Here is a 13190-nt window from a genome sequence, read left to right on the forward strand (position 1 = left end):
ATGAGATGAAGTGAGGCGGGGTAACATAGGCATTGTGACACAGCCCTAGGCTACTATTCACTTGAGAAGGACCTGAGGATACTTCAGAAGGAGAAACATCTGCTTTGGGACCAGATGACCGCAGGTGACTGAAACCAGGGAAAGAGAAACAACAAGGGGCGGGGAGGGGACTGCTACATAGACTGTTGATCTATGTTTGCCTGGGAATTTACATAAAGTAAAAAACTAAAAAGGAAAAACAGTTAAAACCCTAGAAACTGCTTTCGGCTGTAGTCTAGGGAGAATTTCTCAGATATTAATTTCTATTGTTGACTAGCCTCTAAAGAGAGAGAAGAAAACATTTTTCTGAAAGTAGAATAAACTTTCTTGAATAGTTTCAATTTCACTGAGGCTGGCAATAATGTGAAGCTTCCTGGCTATCACTTTAATAATAGAATGTATGAACAGAACATATTGGTAAAAAGAGCTGTCAGACTACTGTGCTATAAATAAATCCCCAATGAAAAGTTTTTATATTATTATTTTTTAAAAGGGAGAGCTCAGGTTCTAATGTTAAAACACATGTAGTTTACAGGGATAATATGCAAAATCTTTTCAATACCTCATGAAAGTTTGTTTTTTGGAAATTTCATCCAAGTTCACTTGATTTAGTGCTAAGAAAGAAAAGAGAAACTGACAGCTGTTCTTCTTCTCTAACAGGCCAACCTCATGACCAGTCATCATTAAAACACCCATTAATTTAGATCACCACTCATTGCATTATGGGGTTAGATGGCACACTGGCTTGGAAGGGGTGGATATGAACGTGTTTATGTGTGTGCGCTGTTGGGGATTTGCTGTCTTGAATTCAATCTGATTGAGCAATAGGACAGAAGCCTCTGTACCCCTGGCCGCACTTTCCTGCAGGAAGGACGTCCCCTCAACCTATAGGAATGTATTTGGTGCCTTGCCATCTCTTTACATGTATGTGTGTCTGGGTTTAATTACAAACTACCCTTCCCCTCAGGTAAGCCACTCTACTAAATCTTATGGATTTTACTAAAGTATTAGGATAATGGGAAGGTACATATCAATGCTACAATCTATATTTCTACTGAAGTTAAGAATTTGGAATTCAGCTCTATTGAGTATTTGATATTTTGCATTGCTCACACAATGATGAGCAAGTTATTCAGGGTCCTTACATTTATAAGGCTTATTTTTTAAAAATGCTAAAAGAAAAGCCTTATACCTTTTCCTAAATACACTTTCATCATAAGGGTATTTTTCCTTTTATCTTCAAAATTGCTTTTGGTTGAAAATCTGAGGATAGACCACAGCTATTTGTCAAAAAGAATATGGAAATATCAAAAGCTGTCCAAAGAAATGAACTGCCTCAAAGGCAGTGCTTGTAAGGTAGACAGCCATGTGACTTGGGTTGTCAGGGCTTTTTTTGCCAATGAATGCTTTTTGAAATTTTGTAATTACTTTTCTAAACATAGAAAAATTGAAGAAGACAGCATGGAATTCCAATTGTCCCGACTGAAATAAACAAAGTATTAGCAACTCATCAGACATTCTACTCTCTTCTTTCTCTTCCTTCTGTGTTTTTACTTGGCCACTTTCCCATTCATTAATTCATTTATTGAGACAACAAAATTTTTATCACTAGGCCAAACTCAAAGTTCTTCAGATGAACATTATGTCTTAGAAAGGTCCACTGCTTGGGTTTTAAACTGTATCTCTTTAATATACACTGAGAAGAAGCCTATATTTATACTGGCTAATGAGTTTATGAAGTAAGGGATCTATTCAATAAAGGATGGAAAAGTTTCACTGTTATCCTTCAGAGAACAGCCTAACCAAGTCTGTTTTTTACTTTGTTCTGAAAAATATAACACATAAAGAGAAGTGCATAAAACAAATCTTAACAAATCATTATACAGCAAACCTGCCTACCTACCACATAGTTAAAATTTCATTCCAAATCAATTCCACCACTCACCTAAATGAAATATTTTCCTGATTTTTGTGGAAATTTTTTTCTCACTTTTCTTTAAAGTCTTATCCAGCATACATCCCTAAATACCATAGTTTTTGAATTCATAAGGATGGTATCATACAGTATGTATTCTTTTGTGAGTATAGATTCTGCAGCTTACCATTGATATAATTTGTCCATGATATCCCACTCAGCTATAGACTTTATACTTTCTTTAATGAATAATATTATATTGCATAAATATACACTATTTCTGTGTCCTTTCTTCCATTAACAGGAACTTGGGATGCTTCCTCTTATTGGGGCTATAATGAATCCAGCTACTATGAGCATTCTTGGATGTGTATTCAGGGGTATGTGTGCCTGCATTTCAATAGAAGTGGAACTGGCAAGTCATAGAGATCATAATACTTTAAATTTTAGAAAATATTGCCTACTATTTTGCAAAATGTTTGTACTAGTTACATCCCTACCAGCTGTATATGAGAGGTTTTGTTTTGTTGTTTTTCATTTCATTTTTTAAAGATTTTATTTATTCATTTGAGACAGAGAGACAGAGAGAGGGAGAGCATGAATAGGGGGGAGAAGCAGAGGGGGAGGGAGAAGCAGACTCCCTGCCAAGTGAGGAGCGTTCCATGGGGCCCCATCCCAGGACCTGGAGATCATGACCTGAGCCGAAAGCAGACGCTTGACCATCTGAGCCACCCAGGTGCCCCTGTTGTTTTTCATCTTAAACATTCTGTTGGGTGGGGCATTTTATTGCCCATCTTTCATAGTTCATAAAAGTAGGAAAAAAACTCAGAATACAAAACTTTGACCAATATGACCAAACTGGCAATTATATAGTGCCATACCCAACAACAGAACCCACATCCTTTTAAAGTGCACATGGCACATTCACTAAGATATTTCAAGAAATTTCAAAGAATTGTCCTCTAACTGCAACAGAACTGAATCAGAAATCAACAAAAATAAGATAATAGAAAATCCTCAAATATTTGAAAAGAAGACATAAAATAAGATACTGTATATTGATGTAATAACCACTGTTGAAAATGGTTTGGAGTTTTTTCAAAAAATTAAAAATATAAATACCATATGATCCAGTAATTCCACTACTAGGTATTTTCCCAAATCAAACAAAACCACTAATTTGAAAAGATATATGCACTCCTATGTTATTACAGCATTATTTACAATAGTCAAGATACGGAACCTAAGTGTCCAACTACAAATGAATGGACAAAGGAACAAACAAGCAAACAAAATAGAAACCGACTCATAAATAGAGAAAACAAATTGGTGGTCACCAGAGGGGAGGAGAATGAAAGGATGGGTGAAATAGGTGAAGGAGATTAAGAGATACAGTCTTTCAATTATAAAATAAATTAGTCACAGAGATGAAAAATACAGTATTGGGAATACAGTCAATAATATTGTAATAATGTTAAGTGGTGACAGATGGTAATGATACTTACTGTGATATGTAATGCATAGAATTGTCAAATCACTATATTGTACAAGAAACTAATAGAACATTGTATGTCAAGTATACCTGAAGAAAAAAATTTTTAAGTCATATGAGTGGTCAATTAGTATCTGAAAAAATACTCAGTATCATTAGTCATAAGGGGAAGGCAAACTAAAGTCACAATGAACTATTACTTCATTCCAACTAAAATCATTAAAACTAGAAAGACTAACAATACTAAGTGTTGACAAGTGTCATGGGACAATCAGAAATACAGTATGTCAGGCAGTACAACATGGTACATTTGGGAAAATAGACAATTTCTTTAAAAGTCAATATACACTTACTTTTTTTTTTTCACTTACCTTTTAACCCAACACTTTCACTCCTAAATTTTTACCCAAGAAAAAAGAAAACATATTTCTACAAAAGGAATTATAAAAGAATATTTATAATAGGTTTTTTAAAATAGCCCCAAATTGGAAATAATCCAAATGTCCGTCAACAAATAACTGGATAAGCAAATCATGGTATAATATTATAATGGAATATTTTTAGCAATGAAACATGATGAAATATTAACACACAGAACTTTATGAATGAATCTCAAAAACAGTATAATTTTTAAAAAGCCAGATACCAAAGAGTACATTATATTAATTCCATTTATGGATTCTATTTCTAGAGTAGATAACTCTATTCTTTGATAATCAAAATTAGATTAATTATTGGAAGGGTATAAGTAAACTCTCTAGGATGATGGGAATATCATATTTCTTGGTTCAACTAATAGTTACATATAAATACACGTTTGTTAAAACTTACTGGACTAAGTAATTAAGTTATACTACCTAATTTTATCTCTATAGAGGCCTACAGGGCCTCAACCATTTTATGGTATAGTCTGGCAATGACTATATTCTAAGTCGTTCTATTCTAAGTAAATTATAATACAATAAAGTGGAATTTCATTTGTTTAAAGGTTTCCTTTTATTTATTTGAGAGAGAGTTAGAGAGAGCATGAGGGGGAGAAGAGAACAGAGGGAGAGGGATAAGCAGACTCCTCACTGAGCAGGGCTCAATCCCAGGACCTCGGGATCATAACGTGAGTCCAAGGCAGACACTTAACCTATTGAGCCACCCAGGAACTTTAAAGATGCATCAGAGAAATACATTTTAATAATAACTTTAAAAATAGTGTAACCCAAATAATTATCTTCTATAATAAGGAACAGATTATCTCATTCTGCTTTTTTTATTGAGGCAAAATTTATATAACAAAAAATCATTTTGAAGTGTCATTTAGTACATTCACAATGTTGTACAACCTAGTTCCAAAAAATTACCATCATCCCAAAATAAAACCCTGTACCCATTAAACATTTACTCCCTACTCTCTCCTCCCCCAGCCCTTGGCAACCACCAATCTACTTTCTGCCTCAATGTATTTACATATTCTAGATATTTCATATAAATGGACTCATACATGGACAATTTTGTTTCTGGCTTATTTCATTTAGCATAATGTTTTCAAATTTCATCCATAGCGTAACACAAATCAGTACCTAATTCCTTTTTTTATTTTAAGATTTTATTTTTAAGTAAGCTCTACACCCACTGAGGGGCTTGAATTCACAACCCCGAAATTAAGAATCATAGGCTCTACCAACGCTCAGCCAGGTGCCCCAGTACCTAATTCCTTTTTATGGTTGAAAAATATTCTATTGTGTGTATATGCCATTATTTGTTCACCTATTCAACTGATGGACATTTGGATGGTTTCCTCTTTTGGCTATTGTAAGTAATGCTGCTGTGAAAATGGGACACAAGTATTTGTTTGAGTAACTGCTTCTGATTCTTTTGGATATGAAACTAGAAGTAGAATTGCTGGGTGATATGTTTAACTTTTTGAGAAAACACCACCTACTTTCCACAGCCGCTGCACCATTTTATATTCCCACCACCAATGTAAGAGGCTTCCAATTTCTCCACATCCTTGCCAACACTTTTTCTTTTCCATTTGGTTTTTCGCTTTTATTTATAGCTATCATGGTGGATGTGAAGTGGTATTGTGGACTTTCCATTACCGTTACACAAAGCTTGAAAACAGAGAAGTCCACCAACTAATTTCCTGAACAATTAACTTTTGTTGCTGCCTTGGTAAGGAGTCCCCTCTAAAGGTATATAATTTGTAACATTTAACAATAATAATAAAAAATGATAATAGCTAACACATAATGCTTATTGCTTACTAATAGAATTATTATTATTATTATTATTATTAATTTAACCTTGACTACAACTCTATGAGGTGAGTATGGTTAGCTCCACTTTACAAAAGAGGATACTGGGGCACTAAGATTTCAAGTGACTTGCCCAAGGTCTCCAACCAGTAAATACTGAAGCCTTGATTCATACCCAGCCAGTCTGACTCTAGAGCTCATTTTTTTTTATCTTTGCCAGACTGTACCCTAAAATGGTTGGGGCCCAGTAGGCCTTAAAGAGATAAAGCTAGGTAGTATAACTTAATTACAACACATAAGTTCAAAACTAGACACCCATATTACATTTAAAATATAAACGTGTCATTAGGCTTTTAGCTCTTTGTTTTAAAAGGACTGCTGTTATATGTGCCCTTGAATGTACTTCCACTCTCAGGAAGGATCAAATACCCTCTATCCCAGGTAGGTGGGAAAGGGATGCCTAAGGTGGCCTCCTGCTACTTGTTATGCCACTCCCTCAGAGACCTGTACAGGGCACCATTCCACCCCACCATCCAGCAAGGATTTGGCTGACCAAACCAATCCCAGAAGCAGAGCAAAATCTGAGCAGAAAAGTAGGAAGTAGCCTTCCTCTTTGGGCCCTCTCCATTCTCCCTCAGGCCTCTGAACACTGGAAGTAGCAATGAAATTTCGTGTCTCTGTGTAAGGAGAAAAAAAAGCCAATTTCTCCTCTACCTCTGGAATTCTAAACTTAGTTCCTGATCAGCAACTCCCGATTAAGCTCCCAACTGATAGAAACTCCTCCATTAACCTCACCGTATTTTCTTAGGAGTTCAGATGCAATAGACTCGTCCTTTAAAACACCTCCTCATCCCTGCAGAACTTTTCTTTATCAGTTTTTAACTGCTAGAAAAAAAAAAGAGGTTTTTAAAAAAATTTTAAGACAGTATTAATAGCAAAAATCATGAACCACTGCTAAGGATGTAAGCAAGAATTACCACAAAATAACAAAGAATGACTCAGAAGGTTACATAATGTTCTTGAATCCCCCAGAGGGTCCAGAGATCCCTGAAACCTTTGCCCTCCTCATACTTGTCATTCCAGCCCAGACTAACCAGTGTCCAGGCGGTGTTCTTGGTGTGTGGCCATCCTCTCTGACAAGATAACAGGCCCGCTGTCCCAGCCCACCACTACCCAGCAAAGAAGGAAATGAGCATCCGGTGAGTGCCTACGATGTGCCAGGCACCATACTAGTACTGTACAGACATAAGAAGCAGCAATGAATGAGAGAAGGGTCCTGGGGTCAGGGAAACCAAGGTTTGATGTTCAATGTCCCTTCTCACCAGCCAAGTGACTTCACCTGGCCACTTAACTGCTCCGCACCTCACTTATCTCATCTGTAAAATCTAATAGCTCACAGCTCAAATGTCATAAGCCTGTGGGGAGGATTGCATTAGATAGCACTTGTCAAGTGCTCTGCACAAAGCCTAGAACAGAGTAACTGCTGAGTGAATATTAGCTATTAATAGCAGGACTATCATTGGTACTGTTGTTCCTGCTCCATCATCTCACATTCTCCTCTTGGGCAAAGTGAGAAAAAAGTTCAGAATGGGAAGAACTCAGATATAAGTCAGCTTGTCCCAGGTAGTCCCAAGAGTCACTTCAGCATGTAAGTTGCTCCTTTCACCCAAAAGTGTCCCTGCTACCAGGAAGCATCTCCGTGGACACTAGGCTTCAGTGCATTGCTCTTAACCTTGGCAATGTCTGCTGTATAATGGCTCAAACACAAGCCTCTGTAGTTCTTTCTAATTTGCCTTGTGAAAATGGCATTCAATTCCAAATGAAAACTCACGCCACTTGCTGAAACAAAAAAAATGCCATTACAATTGGTGCCACAGGTCAGGGGTAGTACACTCATTGCTAAAATAACTGCCTGCCTCCTGCTAAGAGTTTACATTGTTACTGCACAGATAAAAATTCATCTTTAAGATGTTTCATCAATGATGGGTCAGTTGAAAACCTCTGCCCATTTTCAGAACAAAATTGGAATTGGCCTTTTATGGTGATTCAAAAGCAGACAGATAATATCTGCAATTATTTGCTTCTTTGCATTTATGGAATTGCTGTTCCCCCAAAGCAGGTGGCCTGAAGCAAACTGTGCCAGCTGCTTCCAGAATTATCCGTGTTTGTACTGTACATTCACTCCCCACACACATGCTCCAAAAAAAAAAAAAAAAAAAAATCGGCAGGAACTAAACAGAAACAGGCACATGTAAAAAACAGGTCTCTGACGCATGCACCTCAGCCCACAGTAATCCAGATTTCTGTCTTCCTTTTTTGCTCAATTAAATGGACAATTTTTAGCTCTTGTCTTACTTGACTTTTTGAATACTTTCTGAATCATTTATACTGTTGTGTAATGGAAAATTTACAGCCTTATGGAAAATGCTTCATCCCAGTTCTGGTGACATCCTGTTCCCCAGGTTCTTTTGGCATCTCCCTGTCTTTGCCCCTTCATAGGTCCATCTTCCCCCGTGCTCCCCACTTATACTATACGTGTTCCCAGGGAGGCCACCTCAATGCCCATCTCCTCTCACTATATGGTACATATAACCACATGGCACATACAGCCTACCACTAGGAGAAGGGGAATCTGAAAAATTTCAACATTTCAGTGAGAGAACATTATAAAAACTTCAATCTTACGTTTGAAATAAAATATAAGCTCATATAATTTCAAAAGTATTTATATGCCTAAAATAAAGCAACTTAAGATAAAGTCTCTAAATCATGCTCTGTTTACAAGAAGACAGGGAGACAGACTAGAGGGAAAATTAAATTGCTGTAGTCTGCCTGAAAGCAATTTAGCAAGAATTATCAAAAAGTCTTTATGAGGAAGTCTGGGTGGCTCAGTGTTGAGCATCTGCCTTTGGCTCAGGTTGCGATCCCGGGTCCTGGGATCAAGTCCCACATCAGGCTCCCCACAGGGAGCCTACTTGTCCCGCTGCCCATGCCTCTGCCTATCTCTCTGTTGTCAACCATGAATAAATAAATAAAATCTTTAAAAAAAAGTCTTTATAATGTCTATGCATTTTGATACAACAATTCTGTTTCCATGTAATTAGGAATATGTGCTAATATTCATCTTAATGCTCAATTAAAATGCATTTGAAATAGCTAAAAGTCAAAAGCAATCTAAAAACCTCAATAAACAATAGCACATCCATATAACATTTTAAAATCTCTAGAATGTATTACTTCATGAAAAAGTGAAAAATAGCAAATAGAGTATGACCCCAGTTCTTAATATTTGTATATATATTTGAATAAACATATATATATGTAGAAAACAAGAATGCAAAAAATGGAAAGAAGTTACACCCAGTGTTAATAATGATGCTTTCTTTGTGTAAGAAATATGGATAATTTGTATTTTTCACTTTGGGTTTTGCTATATTTTCAAAATTCACTAAAATAGCATGAATTACTTTTATAATGAGGGAAAATAATCTTTTTAGGGGAAAAAAAACCTCCAAAAAGAGAGGTCATATATATAAAGTTGATATACTAACCATTCTCCTAGAATACTAACTTGTAACTCCTGTAGCATCCATACACTGAGACTATTCCAGATACAAAATATGTTTCAGAAGGAGTATATTATTTGATTAAATAGACTTTAAATCCTTTTTGTGGTTAGTATTGGGACAGACATTTAAGTGGAGATGTTTCATCTTATCACAACTTAATATAGGTAAGATAACAGCATCTGACTGACTCCAGAATTTGCCAAGAGATAGCTTAGCTTTCTCAATTGCAGTGAGATACATACTACAAGTATGGAAGCCTTGCCTTTGGAGTTAGAAGAGCATCATTTACTTTCTATCTACCCACTAGCTGGCTAGCCTTGGGGAAGTGACTCAGACCCTTAAAACCTTAGGGATTTTTAATTTGTGAAATAAGGACAACTCTTACTTCACACAGTGTGGATATAGAAATCAGCTGATTCTTATTACTCATAGATTCCATATTTGCGAATTTGCCTACCTGGTAAAATCTATTTGTAACCTCAAAATCAATACAGAGTTTTCATGGTCACTTACAAATATACTCAGAGTAAGGAAAATTTTGAGACATAACCCACACATTTCCAGCTAAGGTTGAACAAGCAATACTCTGCTATGTTTCAATTCTCATAAAGTAAACAAGTGTTCTTTCCACAGTCTATTTAATGCTATGTTTTTCACCATTTTTGTACCTTTGTTAGCGATTTCACTGTTTGAAATGGCTACCTAATGTGATATTAGTCCTGTCTAGTGTTCTTGAGTGCAAGAAGGCTGTGATGTGCCTTACAGGAAAAATACATGTGTTCGACAAGCTTCATTCAGGCATAAGTTCTAGTGCTGTTGACTGTGAGTTCAAGTTTAATAACTCAACACCATATGTTAAATAAGGTGTCTTTAAACAGGAACACACATAAAACAAAATGACATATTGATTGGTTGACAAAAACTTTGCAACCAGAGGCTCACAGGAACCTAACACTATCATTTCTCCCAGGAGCAATGATTCAAAACTTGCTCACTCCATGGTAACTGTATAGGCCATCACTACTGGGAATAATGAAAATAGACTGCATAAACCATTCATGCTTTCCACAAATATTACATTAAAGCATTATGAGCTAGATTAATATCATGCCTCGAATGTACAGAAATGGGTAATCAACGTCTATTGAATAAATGTAATGTTGCCTTAAATAGAAATAACAGATGTCATAATATGCCAATTTTTAACCAATATTTAGTTACATTTTCTGAAAATCCTTAAGCGTAATAGCTTTACAAACCTCCTTTGCCTGGGCTATAGTTGCTTGCAATAGTAGTTAACCTTAATTTCTCATAGGTCAACTTGCCCTTCAATAACCAAACATTCTCACAGAGGGAACATCCAAAACACCTTCAAAATTACATTTTGGCCTAAAGTTAACTACTGATTCTCTTTAAGGAGAGATTTCCATTCATAAAAAATTTAAAAAGGAAATAAAAGAAATTTAGCTTCTTTCCAACCTAATCCATCGTCCTCCTGCAAGGAGATATAATTACAACTCATCTTTAACTTATTTAACATGATCATGACAATTCTAGTTCATAATTATTGCCTGCTACAAGTTGTCCCCAAGTTCCTTTGAAAGCCTATTGCTATTTAAGATTTTGCTTTTCTACAATTACTAGAAATCATGATGGGCATGATCCAAACACAGGGCAGAAAGCTATCATTTTTTTTCCCTGAAAATACATCAAAGCTGGGGTCTCTTTTTCTGAAGTTTGGGAAAATTTATTCTATTTTCCATAAGTCCCTTGAGCTAGCCTTTCCTGACAGCCTGCTGGTGTATAGGAGGAATTCAGCCCTGACAGTGGAGAAATGACTGTCCACTGTGCATCTATATGATTTTAGAACAGTTGTAATGATCATATTCTGCGTCTGTCCAAGAAATATGAGAGCTCAGAGCTATATACCAAGGTCTATCTAACAGATGCAAAAATTCAAAGCACTGGCCTCAGAGCGTCACTGAGTCACACTTCCTAAAACCAGAAAAACTCAAAGGTCCTAAATCATAAGTTTTGCTTAGGAGAAATGTTGTAATTCTGGGACAGAAGCCTAAATGACTCAAGTTTGCTTGCCACAATAATGGTGTAAAGCAGTAACATAGCAGCAGCAGTGCTAGCAATGATGGTAAGAAATGCAAACACTCATTGAGCATTTACTGTGTTCCAGGCACTGTATCATGCACTTGATGTGTGTTACACATTTAATCCTCTCCACAAACTTCTGAGGTTAATATGATGACTGTCCACCACTTGAACTAAGACTTTGTGAGATTAAATAATTTTCCAGGGGTCACAGGACTAGTAAATGTAGTATATGAACAATTGCCCTGATCCCAGAGCCTATGAGCTGAACCACTATTCTGCACTAAGCATTGTGTAACTTGATACATTCCAGGGTTCCTTGTTATCCTCACTGCTGAACCAACATGACTTCTATGAAGTGTTTTGGGGAAAGTGAAGTGCTCAGAAACCATGTTAGTCCTTGGTCACTCTCTCTTCCTGCCACCTGCATATGCAGTTTGCTTAGGTCTGTAGCTTTCACTCCTGAAGGAGTCCCCAAGGCTCCCAAGGCTTGGATTCACCAAGAAGTTTTGCATCCAATGTTTAAATGTGACTTCCCGCTCCTTAGTCCTCAGGGTTAGCTCTCCTCTGGGGATAAGAGCAAAGGGCAGGGAATAAGGCTTGTTTTCTGGTCCTCTGTCTGTCACTAACTACTTCCCTAGACTTTGATAATTCTCTTTATTTCTGTGGTTGTGGTTCTGCATGTGTGTGTGTGTTTGTGTATGTGTGCACACGGGCATGTGCATTTACTTCATGGAGATATTTCTTTTTTTTTAAAAAAGATTTTATTTATTTATTCATGAGAGACACACAGAGAGAGAGAGAGAGAGGCAGACATACAGGTAGAGGGAGAAGCAGGCTCCATGCAGGGAGCCTGACGCAGGACTCAATCCCAGGACCCCAGGTTCATGACCTGAGCTGAAGGCAGCACTAAACCACTGAGCCACCGAGGCTGCCCGATAGAGATATTTCAAGCAAAAAAAAAAAAAAATCTAATTTAGGCATAAAAATACTTAAGTTATTACTAAAGCAAATTGACCAAATAATGAAAAATCCTAGGAGTTTAGGCTCACTCTGGGGATCTAAAAATTATCTCGCTCAACTCAACTCTCTACCCTTGCCATCTATATTATAAATACATCTAGTCTCTTCTCTAATGGACACTTTTATAGCTATGGGCAGGCAGCCAGTGTGGCCTGGTTTTCTTTTGGGAAATGCCTCCTACTTTCCGTGAGATTCTATTGAAACCATCCATCAAGAAGCTCTTTATCCCCTGCAGACACATCATTCAGGCTGACCAATGAGAATAATTCATCATCCCTATACAAAAAACCAAAAAGGGTTCATCCAAGTCCTTTCTGAGGGATTAACATGGATTTTTTTGTGCTTTGGTTCCCAACTATAAGTGTTCCTGTGCTTGTGTCCACCAGGGATAGACCTGGTGCCATAGAGAGAGCCTAAGAGTAAAACAAAGTAGTGGTAAGTAATCCTGAAAGACAAGGAGACAGAGAGAGACAGTGACAGTGATAACAACGGACAGACAGAAAGCTGATGAGATTGTTTGAACTCCTAGACCAAACTATGTCTGAAAGCAGACCTACTACTTAAAGGACCCAGTTAAGTAAACCAAAATATTCCCTTATATATTTGGTTGTATGGGATTTTTGGTCACTTGCAACATACAGTCTTAACCAACACAGTGAACATTACAATGTCAATTGATGTCTGTTTCTTTCTTAGTTCTTTTAATCTGCTTTTATTATTTATTTATTTATTTATTCATGAGAGACACACAGAGAGAGAGGCAGAGACATAGGCAGAGGGAGAAGCAGGCTCCATGCAGA

General features: G+C 36.8%; 1 long non-coding RNA gene across 11 annotated transcripts in view; it reads left to right on the forward strand.

Annotated features, from left to right (window-relative positions):
- The first annotated feature begins 38 nt into the window (after positions 1–38).
- The window catches only part of LOC144282514 (uncharacterized), a 61353-nt gene continuing 48201 nt past the window's right edge, over positions 39–13190 (forward strand). For 9 of the 11 annotated variants that reach the window (XR_013350976.1, XR_013350980.1, XR_013350981.1 and 6 more), the window contains exons 1-5: positions 59–124; positions 700–1006; positions 2259–2334; positions 5497–5632; positions 6779–6894. This is a non-coding gene — a long non-coding RNA (uncharacterized LOC144282514). Of the gene's footprint in view, positions 125–699; positions 1007–2258; positions 2335–5496; positions 5633–6778; positions 6895–13190 lie in introns of all 11 variants that reach the window. The other 2 variants (XR_013350975.1, XR_013350979.1) reach the window with 2 other exon arrangements.

This window comes from Canis aureus, chromosome 13, assembly GCF_053574225.1.
Source record: "Canis aureus isolate CA01 chromosome 13, VMU_Caureus_v.1.0, whole genome shotgun sequence".
Classification (NCBI taxonomy): domain Eukaryota; kingdom Metazoa; phylum Chordata; class Mammalia; order Carnivora; family Canidae; genus Canis; species Canis aureus.